Below are 14,311 nucleotides of genomic sequence, written 5' to 3' on the forward strand. Positions count from 1 at the left end.
CCATAGAAGAGATTTATGGAAAATTAGTACTTGGAGGATATTTCAAATGAAATATTAAAAATTATTAATTTGTTAACGATGACTTTAACTATATAATCATTATACATATTAATTAATTAGTAATTATTTAAATAAAAATAAACTTAGTTTAAAAAAAATCGAGATAAATAAAAGAAGAATGTAACATGATATTGTTAGAAGGTCTGAAAAACCGTCAAATAGAATTTAAGGGATGAAAAAAAACATATTGTTTGCTCATTCAAGAAAAAGCTATTAGAGGCCCTAATTTAAATGACAACATATTTTTTGAAAGTATAAATGACAACATTGACATTGATAATAATGCTTATTGGATTCGATTGGATTCAATAGCAGGGGAAAAAATAGCGGGAACATTATAAGAGAGTGGTTCACCCAAAATATTTAACGGTCAAATAATCTCTAGCAACCTCAAATCCTGAGCATCATTCTTCTTCTTCTAACAACAGTTTCAATTTCAACGGAATACTAATGACTATGTTGTAAGCATCATCCAAAACTGGCGTTTCCATAAGGATGTTAGGTCCTCATATGTTATGCTTTGGTGATGTAATTTCATAATAGCTAACCATTAAAATAATTGCATTAATTTTTTCAGTTACTCAAAATATAAGTTTGAATTTCAATCTTTTACTTCAGTTTAAATTTGATTAAATTTTTCCTAAAACGGTTTCCATAGTATTAAAGTTCAATTTACTATGCTTCGATTGAAAAACAACTATTGAATCACAAAAGGACAACCAAAACACAGTATATTATGGACTAAAGATACCATGTTTATAGTAGTAGCAACACCATTTCAAAAATCCAAAAACTAAATGATAACCAACCTAAAAAATGTTAAGGAAACAAACTTTTCCTAGAGGAGAATTTCATAAGGTTGTTGCTCAAATTACACAATGCATGGACATAAATTAAAACCAAAGCTGCTTCACCATCATTTGACCTTCGTGTTGAATTTTTTGAGGTTCCAGGCTGTCCTATGTTTGAATTTATCTACACCATGCATGGACATAATAAGATTACAAATGATATTAGCTTTAAAATATATTACAAAGAGGTAAATAAAGAGGGAATGTATTTTTATGTTTAAAATGACAGTTAACTAAATAGGGCACTCCACAACATGGAATTAAAATAGCACAACATTAGAAAACAAACATGAAAAACAGGAGGACAACAAGTTTCAAAGCAATAGCAAAATAGCAAGCTTAAGAATTGGTAGATCTTAGGTTTCTCATCTCTAAGATCTCTTAATTTTTTTTTGTTAAAAAATAAGAATTTGATTTAGACGTTAGGACAAAAAACCAAAAGCAAGGAAAAAATAACAGCCAAACCATATGCAAAAGAAGCTACAATTTTTTATTCATAATTTACATAGGGATTAAAGAACCTGAATAAGAAGAAAAATAAAGTCCATTACTCACAAAGAAGAAGTAGAAGATGAAAAAGCCGTAAACAGAGAGGGTGAGAAGAAGAAAATATGTGGAAGGCAGAGAAGATAAAGAGATTGACAAAGAGAGACCAATCTTCACCTTTCTTCAATGACTCAAGTAATTATTTCAAAATTCAGGGGGTAATTGGAATCTAATACAATATCTTCACAATATCTTTATAAAAGTGGTTATCTTCAGGGCACCTTTCCAATCAAATGATCCTAAGAAGCTACTTCAGCAGCTCCATTTGCTGCAAAGGCACCTAAAGAACCACTCCTATTAGTGACCAAGCTTCTATTAGTAACACCTATAGAAGGGAACTCTATGGACATCATTCAGGGTGCAGTAGTGGCTGTAAATATCTCTCAATTGTAGAATATTGAGATTAAGATTTTCAAATGAGGATTACAGGTTATGGTTCTGTAAGAGTTAGAGTGGGAATGAGAACTCCTAAAAAAAGAAACACTTTGTGGATTAAGTTTGAATTTGGATCCACTAAACTTAACATGAATAAAATATATTTCTAAAGTATAAACTGTCTCCAGCTATATTATGTTCCAAAGAAGCCTCAGAAACATGGAAGATGAGTTCACATATTAAATAAGTTTCTAAAGAGGAAAAAGAATTTTTGAAGTGAACAACCAATTGTACTCTCTGACTGTATATTAAAAAATTATGCAATAAATTTTGGTTAAAAAAGGGTTTCAATGACTGTAATGCAAGATGATGCAGATTATTACATAGCAGAGTTCTTTTGGTGAATAGATTACTGAACAGGTTTTAGCTAACAAAACAACAAAATCTTTCTTCTACTTTCAACCTGGTTTGAGAAGTGTTTCAGGTCTCATTCTTCTATTAACATTTTTAACAGCCTGCTCAAACTAATTGGTGTTAAATAGTGTGGAATATTAGCCCAACAACCACACAGACAAAATTGAAGTTCTTCATGTTCCCTTAAGAATCATCATTTAGTCCAGAAAGAAACGTCAGCCATCACTTACTCAAGACAAAGCTGATCATGAAATGCTTTTATAAAGTCTTATGGTATCCTTGTAACTATTTCGTCCAAACCTCAACATGTGTTACTAACATTTCTATTGAAAGAACGGAACTCTTTTCATTTAAAACAATATGCATTTCAACCAATATAGGAAAATAGCAGAATGCATATAGGGAGCTTAAAAGAATTGGAATAACCAAAAAGAAGGGGGAAACATAGTAACGAAAGCTTGGATCACTTTCACAACTCACTGTCTTCATGTACTTATTTGAGAACTTCAGAAGAGTAGGATAAATAAATAAAAAAGGTAAGAGCAATAACCTGTTTTCACTTGATGATGTTGACAGACCTCATTTTAGATTCAAAACAGAAGATGTCATTTTACTTTTTAGCAGATAATGAATTGGTGATTCTTTATGGATGTTTTGGCAAAGATCCAGTTCTTAGTTTACGAAAAACTCTAAACTCTGAAGAAATACCCATCATTCACAAAAGACATCAGCAATCCAAACCAATTTTCCCTAAATAAAGGTGGCTACAGGAATATGAATTTGACCAAACTAAAATGCAAGAAATTCATCATACAATTCACCAGCTACTTTAAGTTAAAATTTTAACCAATAAAAAGAACTTTTATATAAATCAGGATCAGGATAAAAGAAATAGATCAAAGCAATGATCTTAATTCTTTATCACCAACCTAAACACAAATCCCAAAATTAAAATGGTGGTAAGTTCTTCTATGATTAGCAGTTTGCTCCTAAAAAGCTACATATCCTAAATGAATTTAAATGTATCATGATAAAGAAGGTACATGTTTAATGCGCATCAACTTCTTAGATCAAACATAATCAAAATTTCTACAGAACCCTTGCAAGCCATTGAAATTTGGTCTTCTGATTTTCCACCCCTTGCATAATCATATACCTTTCTGTTCTAATAAAGAAATACCTTCTAACCAGGATCTGTAATGAAAACTTGAATGAAGCCCAACAATGAAAATTCCAGAACAACTACATGAGGGCATAGAAGAAAAAGGGTCGAAAGAGGAAGGTGGGAAAAAGAAAGTACAGAGAAGGGAGGAGAAGATTGTTCTTACCGGATTGAAGATGGAGCTGCTTAGCCTGTTACAAATCAAACATAAAAAAAAAAGTGAGGAATTCCAGAAAACGAAAGTCCAAATTTGTAATGCAAACACGTAATCAGGAGTTTGTAGCAAGTGAAAGATGTTCCGACATCCAAAAGTTTAGAACGATGAAAGGGAGGCATAAAATAAAATGGGTTGAAAGGAGAAGGTGGGAGAAAGGAAGTAAGGAGAAGATTGTGCTTACCGCATTGAAGATCGGAGCTCCCCAGCCTCTGTGTTCCTGTCGACGGGCCCTGCAACCTCCGTGGTTTGAACCGCTTTGCACGGGGATCCATCTCAGGTTGTGAAGCAGATAAGTAGAGAAAATAAGAACTTGAGAAGAGCGAAAGGGTGGAAGAAAGAAAAGCAGCAAACCTGAAGCGTTGCAAAATCAGAAACGGAAGATAAGCAAAACGGTAGAAGAAAGATAGCAGTAAATTTCAAGCGTTGCATCAAAGTTTTGTACGGCTAGGATTGAATCTTTGGAAGATAAGCTGGAGTTTTACTAAAATACCGATGCTAAAAATTAGATGGTAGTGCATTGAATTGTGGAATTCCAAAGTTACCCTCCAGGCTGCACAAACTCTCCCTTTATATAGTTTATAGATAGATAGATAGATAGATAGATTATCTAACTCAAAGAATGTCATGTTTAAAGGTTATTTGGTGCTCATTTTTTTAAATATATATAAAGAAAATTAGTTTCAAATAGAATATTTTGAAGTATTTAAAAATTATCTTAAACACCGAAAAAGATAAATATTTTTTTTCATTTTACTTATTATTTAAATAATTTAATTTTAAGTTAAAGATCATATTTTGTTAACATCTATTTAGTTGAGGTGGGTGAAAGATATATTTTTAATGAGAATGAGGCTTTGTATTATTCCCACAATTAAACCTTTACAGAGTAAGTATATTTTATGCAAATATATGTTGTAATTTTTGTTTTTTTTAATTGAAGTTGTAATTACAGTTTCAAATATATGTCACTCTAAGACCTGGATTTACAGAACAAGTTAATTTCCGACTCACGCGTAGAATCAGTGTAAGCGTGACAGGAGTTTGATGTTTGAGAAAGATCAATGAAGAAGAAAGTTCAGGAATTGCTTGAGGATTGTTTCGTAGTCGTTGTAGGAATTAGTGCGAGTCGTCCGCACACCTGCCTTATGGCGAGAGTGTCCAGAATAGGCTAATTTCGCTTTTAGAGCAACGTATTAAGTAAGATTTCGAATCCTTGGAGAATTTAAAGGTTTTCTTTATTTTTCCTTCGACCAGCGTTTCATTTCGGAACCCTGGACTGTACGCACGAAAGTATTCACTTTTCGGAAGTCCGACGACGCTAATTTCTTTGCTTCGAAACCCTAAATTCAAGCGCTGGATGAAGACTTTTTCTATTCGGGACTTCTAACGAAGTTTCCGTCCGCGTAGCCAAATTTGTTTCGATGTTTCCAATCTTTCTTCAGAAGGAAGTTTTGTCGTCTGACCATCACAGCAAAAAGTAGTTTTTCGGGACAGATTAACTTACACCGATTTTGGGATTTTAGATATCGTTTTTCCCAAATGTCAGAGATTTGTTTTGAGTTCTGGAATTCTGACGCCGGAATCTCTCCTAGAATTCATCGGTGAATGTGCTGCAAAAATCGGAATCGCAAAATTTTCATTTTCCCGCGATTTCACCTGCCTATAAATAGTTGAAAAATCCAAAATATCTTCATTTTCTTCACATTGGGGACGCGGTTCAAGGAGAGGAGAGGAGAGGAGATTTCGCCGAAACTCGACCGATCTTCGCGCAGTTCGTTCCTACTTCAAGGTATCGAGGTAACTAGCTTGATTCTTACCTCTGATCGCTGTTTCTACTGCGTTTCTTTAGTCGTTTCTGTGCTCAAAGTTTTGAGCTTTTTGTAAAACTGTCTGTTTTTCCTGATTTCTCTGTTGGGGTTTGTTCTCTACGTGCCCAAGAGCCTAAAACCTCCGTCAGTATTCGCCGATTGTGATCGAGTTGTCCAGGATCTGAAAAACTGATTCAAAACTCTTTTGTCGCACATTTCAAAACTTTACTGTCGAAAAGTCGTAATTTGACTTCGGGCCTTTAGGATTAGTTGTCACGGATGTCGTTAGGATCATTGCTGTCAAATTTGTTTTCCGAACTGATAACTTTGAAGTTTTGAGCTTTTATTTTGGACCAAAACGCCCCTGAACAACCGTATTTTGATCCGATCGTCCGAAAATTGTTCCGACAATTTCTTTGCCTTAGTTTTACCCTAAAACTACCTTGTAAACATATTTGATCGAAGAAAAAGAGCCGGAGCTCTTTTTCCTTTTTGGCCGAGAGCTTGTAGTGTTGGGGGGGGAGGGGAGTTTTCGTTTTCGAAAACTTGTCTTTTCGTATCCGATTGTTGTATTCTGAAGCTTTAATGCTTTGTCTATCGTTAATTGGCTGTATTGCGATCGAACTAATCGATTTTGTTTGGATTCTGCTTTGTTTTCTCCGATGTTCAGTTGAAGGAACTTTGGGAGTTTCAGAGCATTTGTGTGAAGGAGATTTCGAACACGAGGCTGGAGCAGCTCGAGGTTAGGGCAACTTACTATTAACTATGACTGCATGATAGGCGTCGATAAATTCGACTTATGCTTTACTTTGATATTGATTATGATGATGAATTAATGTTATGATGTTTTCCATAACTTATGATGTTGAGATGTTATTGAATTGTGCGTTTTGACGCGACTTCGGAGTGGGGATTCATTGATCTGGTGATCTTTGATATTTCGGGTTGGATGAACAACCCTAGGCAAGTTCAAACTTGAGTTTTGAGACTTAGCCATTTGTTCGTATTCTTAGACTTTTCCCGGGAAATTTCTTTTGGGTGGTTGGTCTTTGGAAACTTAGAATGATTAGACTTTCGAAAAATAGAGACTTTGGGAAACTTAGACTTTGAGAAATAAACTCATAACCTGATTAATTCAATTCGAAACATTTTTATTAACGAATAAATATAGGGAACCTAAAGGAGAAAATAATTGCGAAAGACAGGGAAAAGTCGACTTTTGTTGTGGGTTTTGGAATTGGGGAAAGCCACTGAGTTGAGCTACGGTGATGATTGAAAGTCACCGAGTACTCTAGTACTCTTGTTATTCGGGTTGTGTTGTATTGACCGACGCTAACTCTGGGTTTGGACTTTGGGTTTTGTTGTTGGAGTTGTGTTGTATTGACCGACACTAAACTCCCGAGTACTTTAGTACTCTTGTTGTTTGAGTTGTGTTGTATTGATCGACACTAACTCTTGGGATTTGTTATTCGAGTTGTGTTGTATTGACCGACACTAACTCTGGGTTTTGGGTGTTGGGGTTGTGTTGTATTGACCGACACTAACTCCGAGTCATGTTGTATTGACTGACACTGACTCTGGCTTTGATTTTGGGTTTGTCATTGGAGTTGTGTTGTATTGACCGACACTAACTCCGAGTTGTGTTGTATTGACCGACACTAACTCTTGGGTTCTTGATATTGGGTTTTGGGCTAAACACTTGTGTTGTGAGGACGATTCGATGTTTGGTTCACCTGGTGAATAACGGGAATGGTTCACCAATGCATCATTTGGTGAATAACGGGAATGGTTCACCGATGCATATTCGACAAGGAACGGGAATGCTTTGTCGAGGATGAATAACGGGAATGGTTCATCCATAGTGAAGAACGGGAATGCTTCACTAGTGGCGAACGGGAACGCGTCACAATTATCCAGATCATATTGATTGCATTTCACGCATACATTCATTCTGACTGGAATTGTGTGCTGTTTGATTTATTGAAGCATTGTTAGAGCCAATAACATGCTAGGATTATTCATATATATATATAATGACATATATATATATATATCCCCTTATCACATGTTGGTTGTATATCTACTCTATTCCGTGAGTTGACCCTAGCGCCTTGGCTTTGGTTTCATGTTTGTGTTTGGGCGGTCGGCCTGCTGCCAGATGTCGACGGTGGATTGGGTTTCGATGGTCTCTCCCTCGGGGGGGGATCAGGTTTGAGCTGGTTGACTGACATGCCCCACCGTTTGGGTGATCTATCTTGTGGGTCATCGGGCGACGTACCGGGGAAGGGTCATGGAGGACCGCACTGACGAGCGGGGACGTCTGACGAAAGGAGTTCTACGACGCGTGGAGCTGAGCTTCAACTTACCGACTTCAGCTCGCTGTGGACTCGGTACCGGGAGGGTAGGTTTTGGCAAGCGTCATATCTTGTATAGAGCTCTGATTCGTTTTGCTTTTGGGACAGGGTAGATTCCCGACGCATGACTTTTGTGTGGTTCTCTTACTGAGGGATCACAGTGAGTCAGTCGGACCGTAGGGGTCTTTGCTTAGGCCATTTTGAGGCCGACTTTCTCCTAGTGGGTTGTAATTATAAACTTTCTTACTCACACTTCTGGGTCTGTATATATTTGCTTGCGGGCACACTACTTTGGAGCCACTGCGAGTGCGCATGACGGGAGAGTGCAGCTGAGGCTGTACATGTGTATATATTTGTATATTGGTTAGTTAGTGTTGGGTTATGTCTTTAATTTCTATCGCTTTATTTAAAAGGACTTAAACGAAAAAAAAAAATTACCTGTTTTCCGCGTAAAGTTTATTTTTTGTTACTAAAGTGACACCTGGAAATCGGGGTGTTACAATCACTATAATTGATATTAGAAATAGGTTACACTAATGTAATTAATTTAACTTATATGATTATAAATATAATGATAACTCAATTATGAAAACCTTCAAAATCATATATTGTGGTGGCAAATTCTCTGGTACATGAACTGTTTTTTGGGTATGGTACATGAGTGATGTGAGCCACTAAAATAAATACACATGTAATATTTATTGTTATTAATATTAAGATATAGAACTTAAATTAATTATAGAAAAGTCCCTAGATTTTCTGCCTCTTCCCCAAACACCTTAGCCTTCACATCTACCCTAGATTTGCAGAAATAAAACCCAATACCCCTTTTGATTTCAGATCACTATCCTCCATCTCCAACCTCCAAAACCCCACAATTGCAGAAACAGAAGTGCAGAACCCAAACCCTAAACCCTAAACCTAGATCACCCTCTCCCATCCCCAACCTTTGAATTCAAGAGGATCTGATGTACGTTCATGAAGTAAGAGGATCTCATGTACCCATGTGTGCTATGTTCAATGTTTTGATGTTGGAAGTTGTTGTATCTCCTTCATCGTCGTGTCTGTTTCCCGTCTGTGTTCGTTTCCCGCTGATCTGGATGTGAGGAATGAGATTTCTAGGTTTTGAATGGTTGAAGGGTCTTGTCTTCTATTGGGTGAGAGATTATTGGTTTGAAGGATATCTAGCTTTGAAAGGTTTCTGGGTTCTGTTATGGGTGAGATAGAGAAAGAAAAAGAAGAAGACAAAGCAATTGGTGTGAGATTGAGTTCTGCCATGCTAATCAGCATACATTTAGAATCAAACTAGGATCCTTTTTGCCTATGAGGGTTATAGTCTATACCCAACGAGATTGGATTCACCATGTATCAAAGGTGCGACAGCAGAGGCTACGCGCATTAATCTTTACCTTTAGGCGAGTTTTTTGATTGGCAGAGGCGAGCATTTTTGTAAATCTGCATCTAGCATTCTAGATGAAATTGAAGAAAATAAGAACTATTGAATATTGATTTAAAAGTGGGTTATTAAGTAAATATTTAATGAATAAGGATAAATTAGAAAATAATATCTAGTCATCACTCACTTATTCATATCATATTAAATGAACTCATATTGTTGGTCCATGTCACTCATGTACCGTACACCCATCTGAATTTCTGGGCACCGGAGCAAGCACCGTGGTGGCTACAAACTATTGATTAGTCTTTATTTGACCATAAATTTTGTGATTTGCTTATTAGTTGGAGCAATAATTAAGTTGATTTTGCACCCTTTGGTTTTCCCGCATTTAATGTTTATTTATTTTGTGAGAATTTTTGTTTAATACTATTATAGTATAGTGATATATATATATATATATATATATCAATAAATACACTTACTATGTATTGTAACATTCATTCAATGCAATGAATCATTCCATTCTCTAACAAAGAGGTAAAGTAAGGAGCAAAATGCAATACCTTAAATGATCAATGAGATCTCTGGCAGGGCCATCAATATTTAGCGCTTCCAATAAGCAAGGCCCATTTCACCATGAACAAGTGGTTTTTTCCGGTCTTGTGATTGAGTTTGATCCCATAAGTCCCGATGTAGGTAAAAAAAAAACACATGTGAATAAAAAATTAATAACATTAGTTCATTCAGCAATCCAAAAGTTGGTCAAGAGGTTCATTAAATATAGTTTTCCAATGTAATTTTTCATAAAGTTGTTTAGACAATGTTCCAATGTAACAAAAAAAAAGTTACTTTAGAGAATTAATTAAAAGGCCAATATCTTGCTATATATTGTATCCAACCTTTTTTTAGGACTGAAATCATCTTTGCTTTAATTTCAACATATCTAACAGTACATCAGCAATGAAAGTTCACCACAATTGCATAAGCACAAAAGAAATAAGAAAAAAAAGGGGCGGGGGAGAAAGAGAACATTTCTCTTGACCAGTTCACAATTGGATGGTCCATTTTGTTGACCACAACAAAAAGTTTGGGTATTCCCAAATATTTTGCTATTTGGTCAATTTCACTAATCTATCCACCTTTCAGAATACCGGTTTCAAACTCTACTCAAAGAAGAAATTGCCTTATGAAACACAATATAGGAGGATGCTTGAAAAATATCATGAAACTTTGGAGAATTTTTTGGCTAAGAAGTTATATATTGCAATATAATCCAAAAATATTGTTATCACTCAAATTATGAGAAAAACGATGTAGGCATCTAAACATTTAAACTTAACCGTTCAAAATATAAAATAAGTAATTGATGTAAAAGCTTGGAACAAAGTGAATGTATTAGACTCTATGATGTAATAAAATAAATTTTATTTTTAATCGTACGTATATTTATAAGAAATAAAAAATCAATTACATTAAATTTTTATATTGCAAGGCGATAATCATATTTAGATGTGATTGCATGGTAGAAGTTATAAAAAATGCGCATGTTTTATGGGTTTATTGTCATAATTTTGATGTTAAAATGAACTACATCGATGCCACATAATACGAAATATTGCATGCAAGAATTGTAATAACCAAGTTTTAAACCAATCACAAGGGTTTGTTGGAAATCATGGAGGGTGGGGTGATAAAGTAAAAACCAACAATATTAAGCCATGTACTATTCTTGCATCTCGTGAAAGAGGATTTTGTAACATGAAGCATTAGTGAATGAACAAATAGTTAAGAGGAACACTTTATGGATTAATATTTAGCCACATACTATTCTTCTTTTCATCTTCCTCTTCTCATGAAGATAGATTTGATACTTTAGCTCATGCTCTTCTTTTCTATATTCTTCATTTCTCAAGATTTAACTCTAAAGTTCATCTTCTTTTCTTTCTTTTCATCTCTTCATTTGAATTTGACTCTTCAGCTTTGATTCATTGTGATTGCCTCTCATCAAATCAACATTCTCTCACAATAATCAGCTCTGTCGAACTAACTTCAACTTATTTCAACAACCTTCTATCTTTCAATTGCATATGCTATTTATACCAAGTTCAGAAAAATGATTGTTTCACTGTGTGAGACTTGATGAGTGTATGCAGTGAACATTAGAGTTGAAACTAGCAGTTCTAATCACAAGTACTTGATATCAGATACTCTTATTTGTGTAAGACGGATGAAGACTTTTGGTGTTGTTTAGAAATGTTATGGAGCAGATCTTCATCGCCCATAATAGATGTAGGATGTACTTGGTTGCTTGATTCCATCTTATCATGTTCAGGCTTAGTTTGAATTTGAGTAGCCTCTTGACCGTTGAAGTTTGTGCTTGATAAGACATTTCTTCTTTTGTCTTGTAGGCGTTCTTCATAGCTTCTGTGGGTTTGACAACTTTGTACTTCCGATTTACACTATGTGTTAGGCTCAACTAGTCACATGTGAACTGACATAGTGTTTGACTTCGGTTGCTTGCTTCTAGTTGCTTCTTCATGAGACTCATTCATTTTCTAATTACTTGAGTCGTCATGACTTTGATTCTCCTTTGGATATAAACATTTTCCTATTGAGGCATGACTTAGATTGCTTTCAGGAAGACAAGATTATACTTTACTGTCTTCAGTTATTTTTCTTGAACGCTAATAGCTTTCTAAGTTCTGGAGTCTTCAAACAATGTCTTCAGACGATGTTCGTGGACTTCATACTATTATGAATTTGGACGATACTATATCATAGTCTTTGCAGATTTGGAATTTAATGCTTGTGTTGACTTTGATACTTTACCTTTCTCTTCAAGTCTTCGACGTTTCTTTCTTGAGCTTGTCTTATCCTTTCTTCATGTTTGATATTCTGAACAAGCTTCTTCTTGACTTTCTTTGTCTTGTCTTGATCTTTATCATCTTTTCTAGGTCTTCATGTTGATCTTAGCTTTGTCATGAAGCTTTGTTGTTTTTATCACTGTCCTTACTACTTTGTTATGGTATTCTTTGCTTTGACTTGTATTCATTTTCTTGTTCTAGTCACCATTGTTTTGTCATCATTAAAACATATTAAACTATACGTTCTTCTAGAGGGATAACACATTTAGACCTTACACAAATCATGTGGAGAGGCAAACCACCGAGCAAAAAAGAAGGACATAATGCAACAATTTGGTGTTTCCATTGCCGAAGAGTCACGACCATCCACATCAACATTGCGGCTACTAAGAGCACCACGCACCGAAATGATAGGAAGGGAGGTGCGCCACGCCACCTCGCGGCATTGGGGAAGGGCCAGGGAACTCCACAACGTTTTCCATAATTATTAATTTTGTATATATATTATTAATTTTGTATTTTCGATAAAGGGAGAAACAAGTGTCTATATAGTTGTATAGTGATTTGTTTTAAGGTTCAATTTTCAACATTATCTACTCTACTGCACTCATTGTTTATCTTCAATCGTACTTCCCGCTCACATGAACATGCCTCTGTAACACCCCCCCATTTTCTGATTAGTAGAATATTTATTAATTTATTTTAATCATTATTAGGTTATATAGTGATTTGAATAAATATGTGATTTCACTATATAATAAGGTGATTATGAGTTTTTATTATATAATAAGGTAATTAAGTGATTTTATTAGATAATTAAATGATTATGTGATATTGATAAATAAGGTTGTTAGGTTTTGGTAGGAATAGTTAGGAGTGGAGCCCACTAGTGTTACTAGTTTAGGGTTAGGAGTGAAATAAATAGAGAGAGAAAGAAAAATAAGGATTAGAAGAGCAGAAGGAGAGAACACGTGAATGAGAAACGAAGAGGAGCAGAAGGAGAGAACACGTGAAAGAGAGAAGAAGAGGAGCAGAACAAGAAACACGTGAAAAGGGGGAGGAGAAGAGAAAAAGTGGAGAAAACCTAGAGTTGATCTACAAGAGGTAAGGGTTTGAATTCATGTTCTCTGGATTGGTATGATAGTGGATAATGATAGAAAGTCTGATTTAGGAACCCTAGGATGCAATTTTTTCTAAACTGAAGGTGGATAGTTGAATTTAGGGTTATGAATTGCGGGTGGAAGAGAGGGGGTAGCGCGCCGCGCATGAGGCTGCAGAAATTTACGAGTTCTTGAACCCTATTTATAGTTGTGTTAATGACCAAATTTGAAGAAGTAGTCTTCGCCCTTTCTGTTATAAAACTTTTGTCGTTGGTTTCACGTCATTCCGACGTCTGTCGCTCGAGTTATATGCGTTTTAGTGAGGATAGGTTAAGCTGTCTCATTTCTCACGAACTGCTGTTAGTGTTAGCTTTTTCCTGAATTTTTTACTTCAAATTTCGACTTGAAAATTTACAGGGATTTACAAAACGTGTATAGGGAACCATGATAAAAAATATTGTATTTTTCTGAGTGTATTTGAGGTATTTAAAAAATATCCTAGGTTGTTGTACTGTTTATAACCGTTTTGAATAAAATGAGTCAGTTTAGGTGCAAATGTTGTTTTCGAAAAAAGATATGGTGCGCGCGTGTGGTGATGCGCAAGGCGCGGTGGCACGCGGCCATGGTGAGGGTTGCGCGCGAGGGAGGTGCCGCATGTAGGTAGTGGTGCGCGCATGAGGGGGATGGTGCAGGGAGATGACGAGTTTTTGGGGAAAATTAGGAAGAATCTAGTTTTTGTATAATAGTTGCAGAACCTGTTATATATGAATTATATTTAATTTACATCTGTTTAATAGTTCATTATATGATGTTATTTCTGAATTGATGTTATGTTTTAAGTTGTTAAGTTACTGTGATTGCAAGTTGTGTGATTGATAACATGTAAGTGTGTGTTTTGTGAAATTGGAGATGATTTGATTTATTGAGCTGGTGATGAATATGCTAAAATAATTAAGACTTGGAGATGGTCTGAATATGCATATGTTAGTTGAGTTTTGCACAATACACTGCATAGTTGTCAAGAGGAAATGTTTGCTAATTCTCGTGGAGGCTAGTGACTTGTCCCAAAACTAGAGTGGTTTTGAAAGCCTAGAGCGAGGGCTTTATTGGTGGTTATCTGTCTGGAGTGGACGCGGTAATACCGCTAAGGATAACAACTTT

At 35.5% G+C, this 14,311-nt stretch overlaps 1 long non-coding RNA gene across 1 annotated transcript; it reads right to left on the reverse strand.

Annotated features, from left to right (window-relative positions):
- Positions 1 to 774: 774 nt before the first annotated feature.
- Positions 775 to 4,019, reverse strand: LOC130738760 (uncharacterized). Its single transcript, XR_009019571.1, has 3 exons — positions 3,807 to 4,019; positions 3,575 to 3,599; positions 775 to 1,035 (listed from the first exon to the last, which is right to left on the reverse strand). It is a non-coding gene; the product is annotated as an uncharacterized LOC130738760 (long non-coding RNA).
- Between the last annotated feature and the right edge of the window lie 10,292 nt (positions 4,020 to 14,311).

Source organism: Lotus japonicus, chromosome 2 (genome assembly GCF_012489685.1).
Source record: "Lotus japonicus ecotype B-129 chromosome 2, LjGifu_v1.2".
Classification (NCBI taxonomy): domain Eukaryota; kingdom Viridiplantae; phylum Streptophyta; class Magnoliopsida; order Fabales; family Fabaceae; genus Lotus; species Lotus japonicus.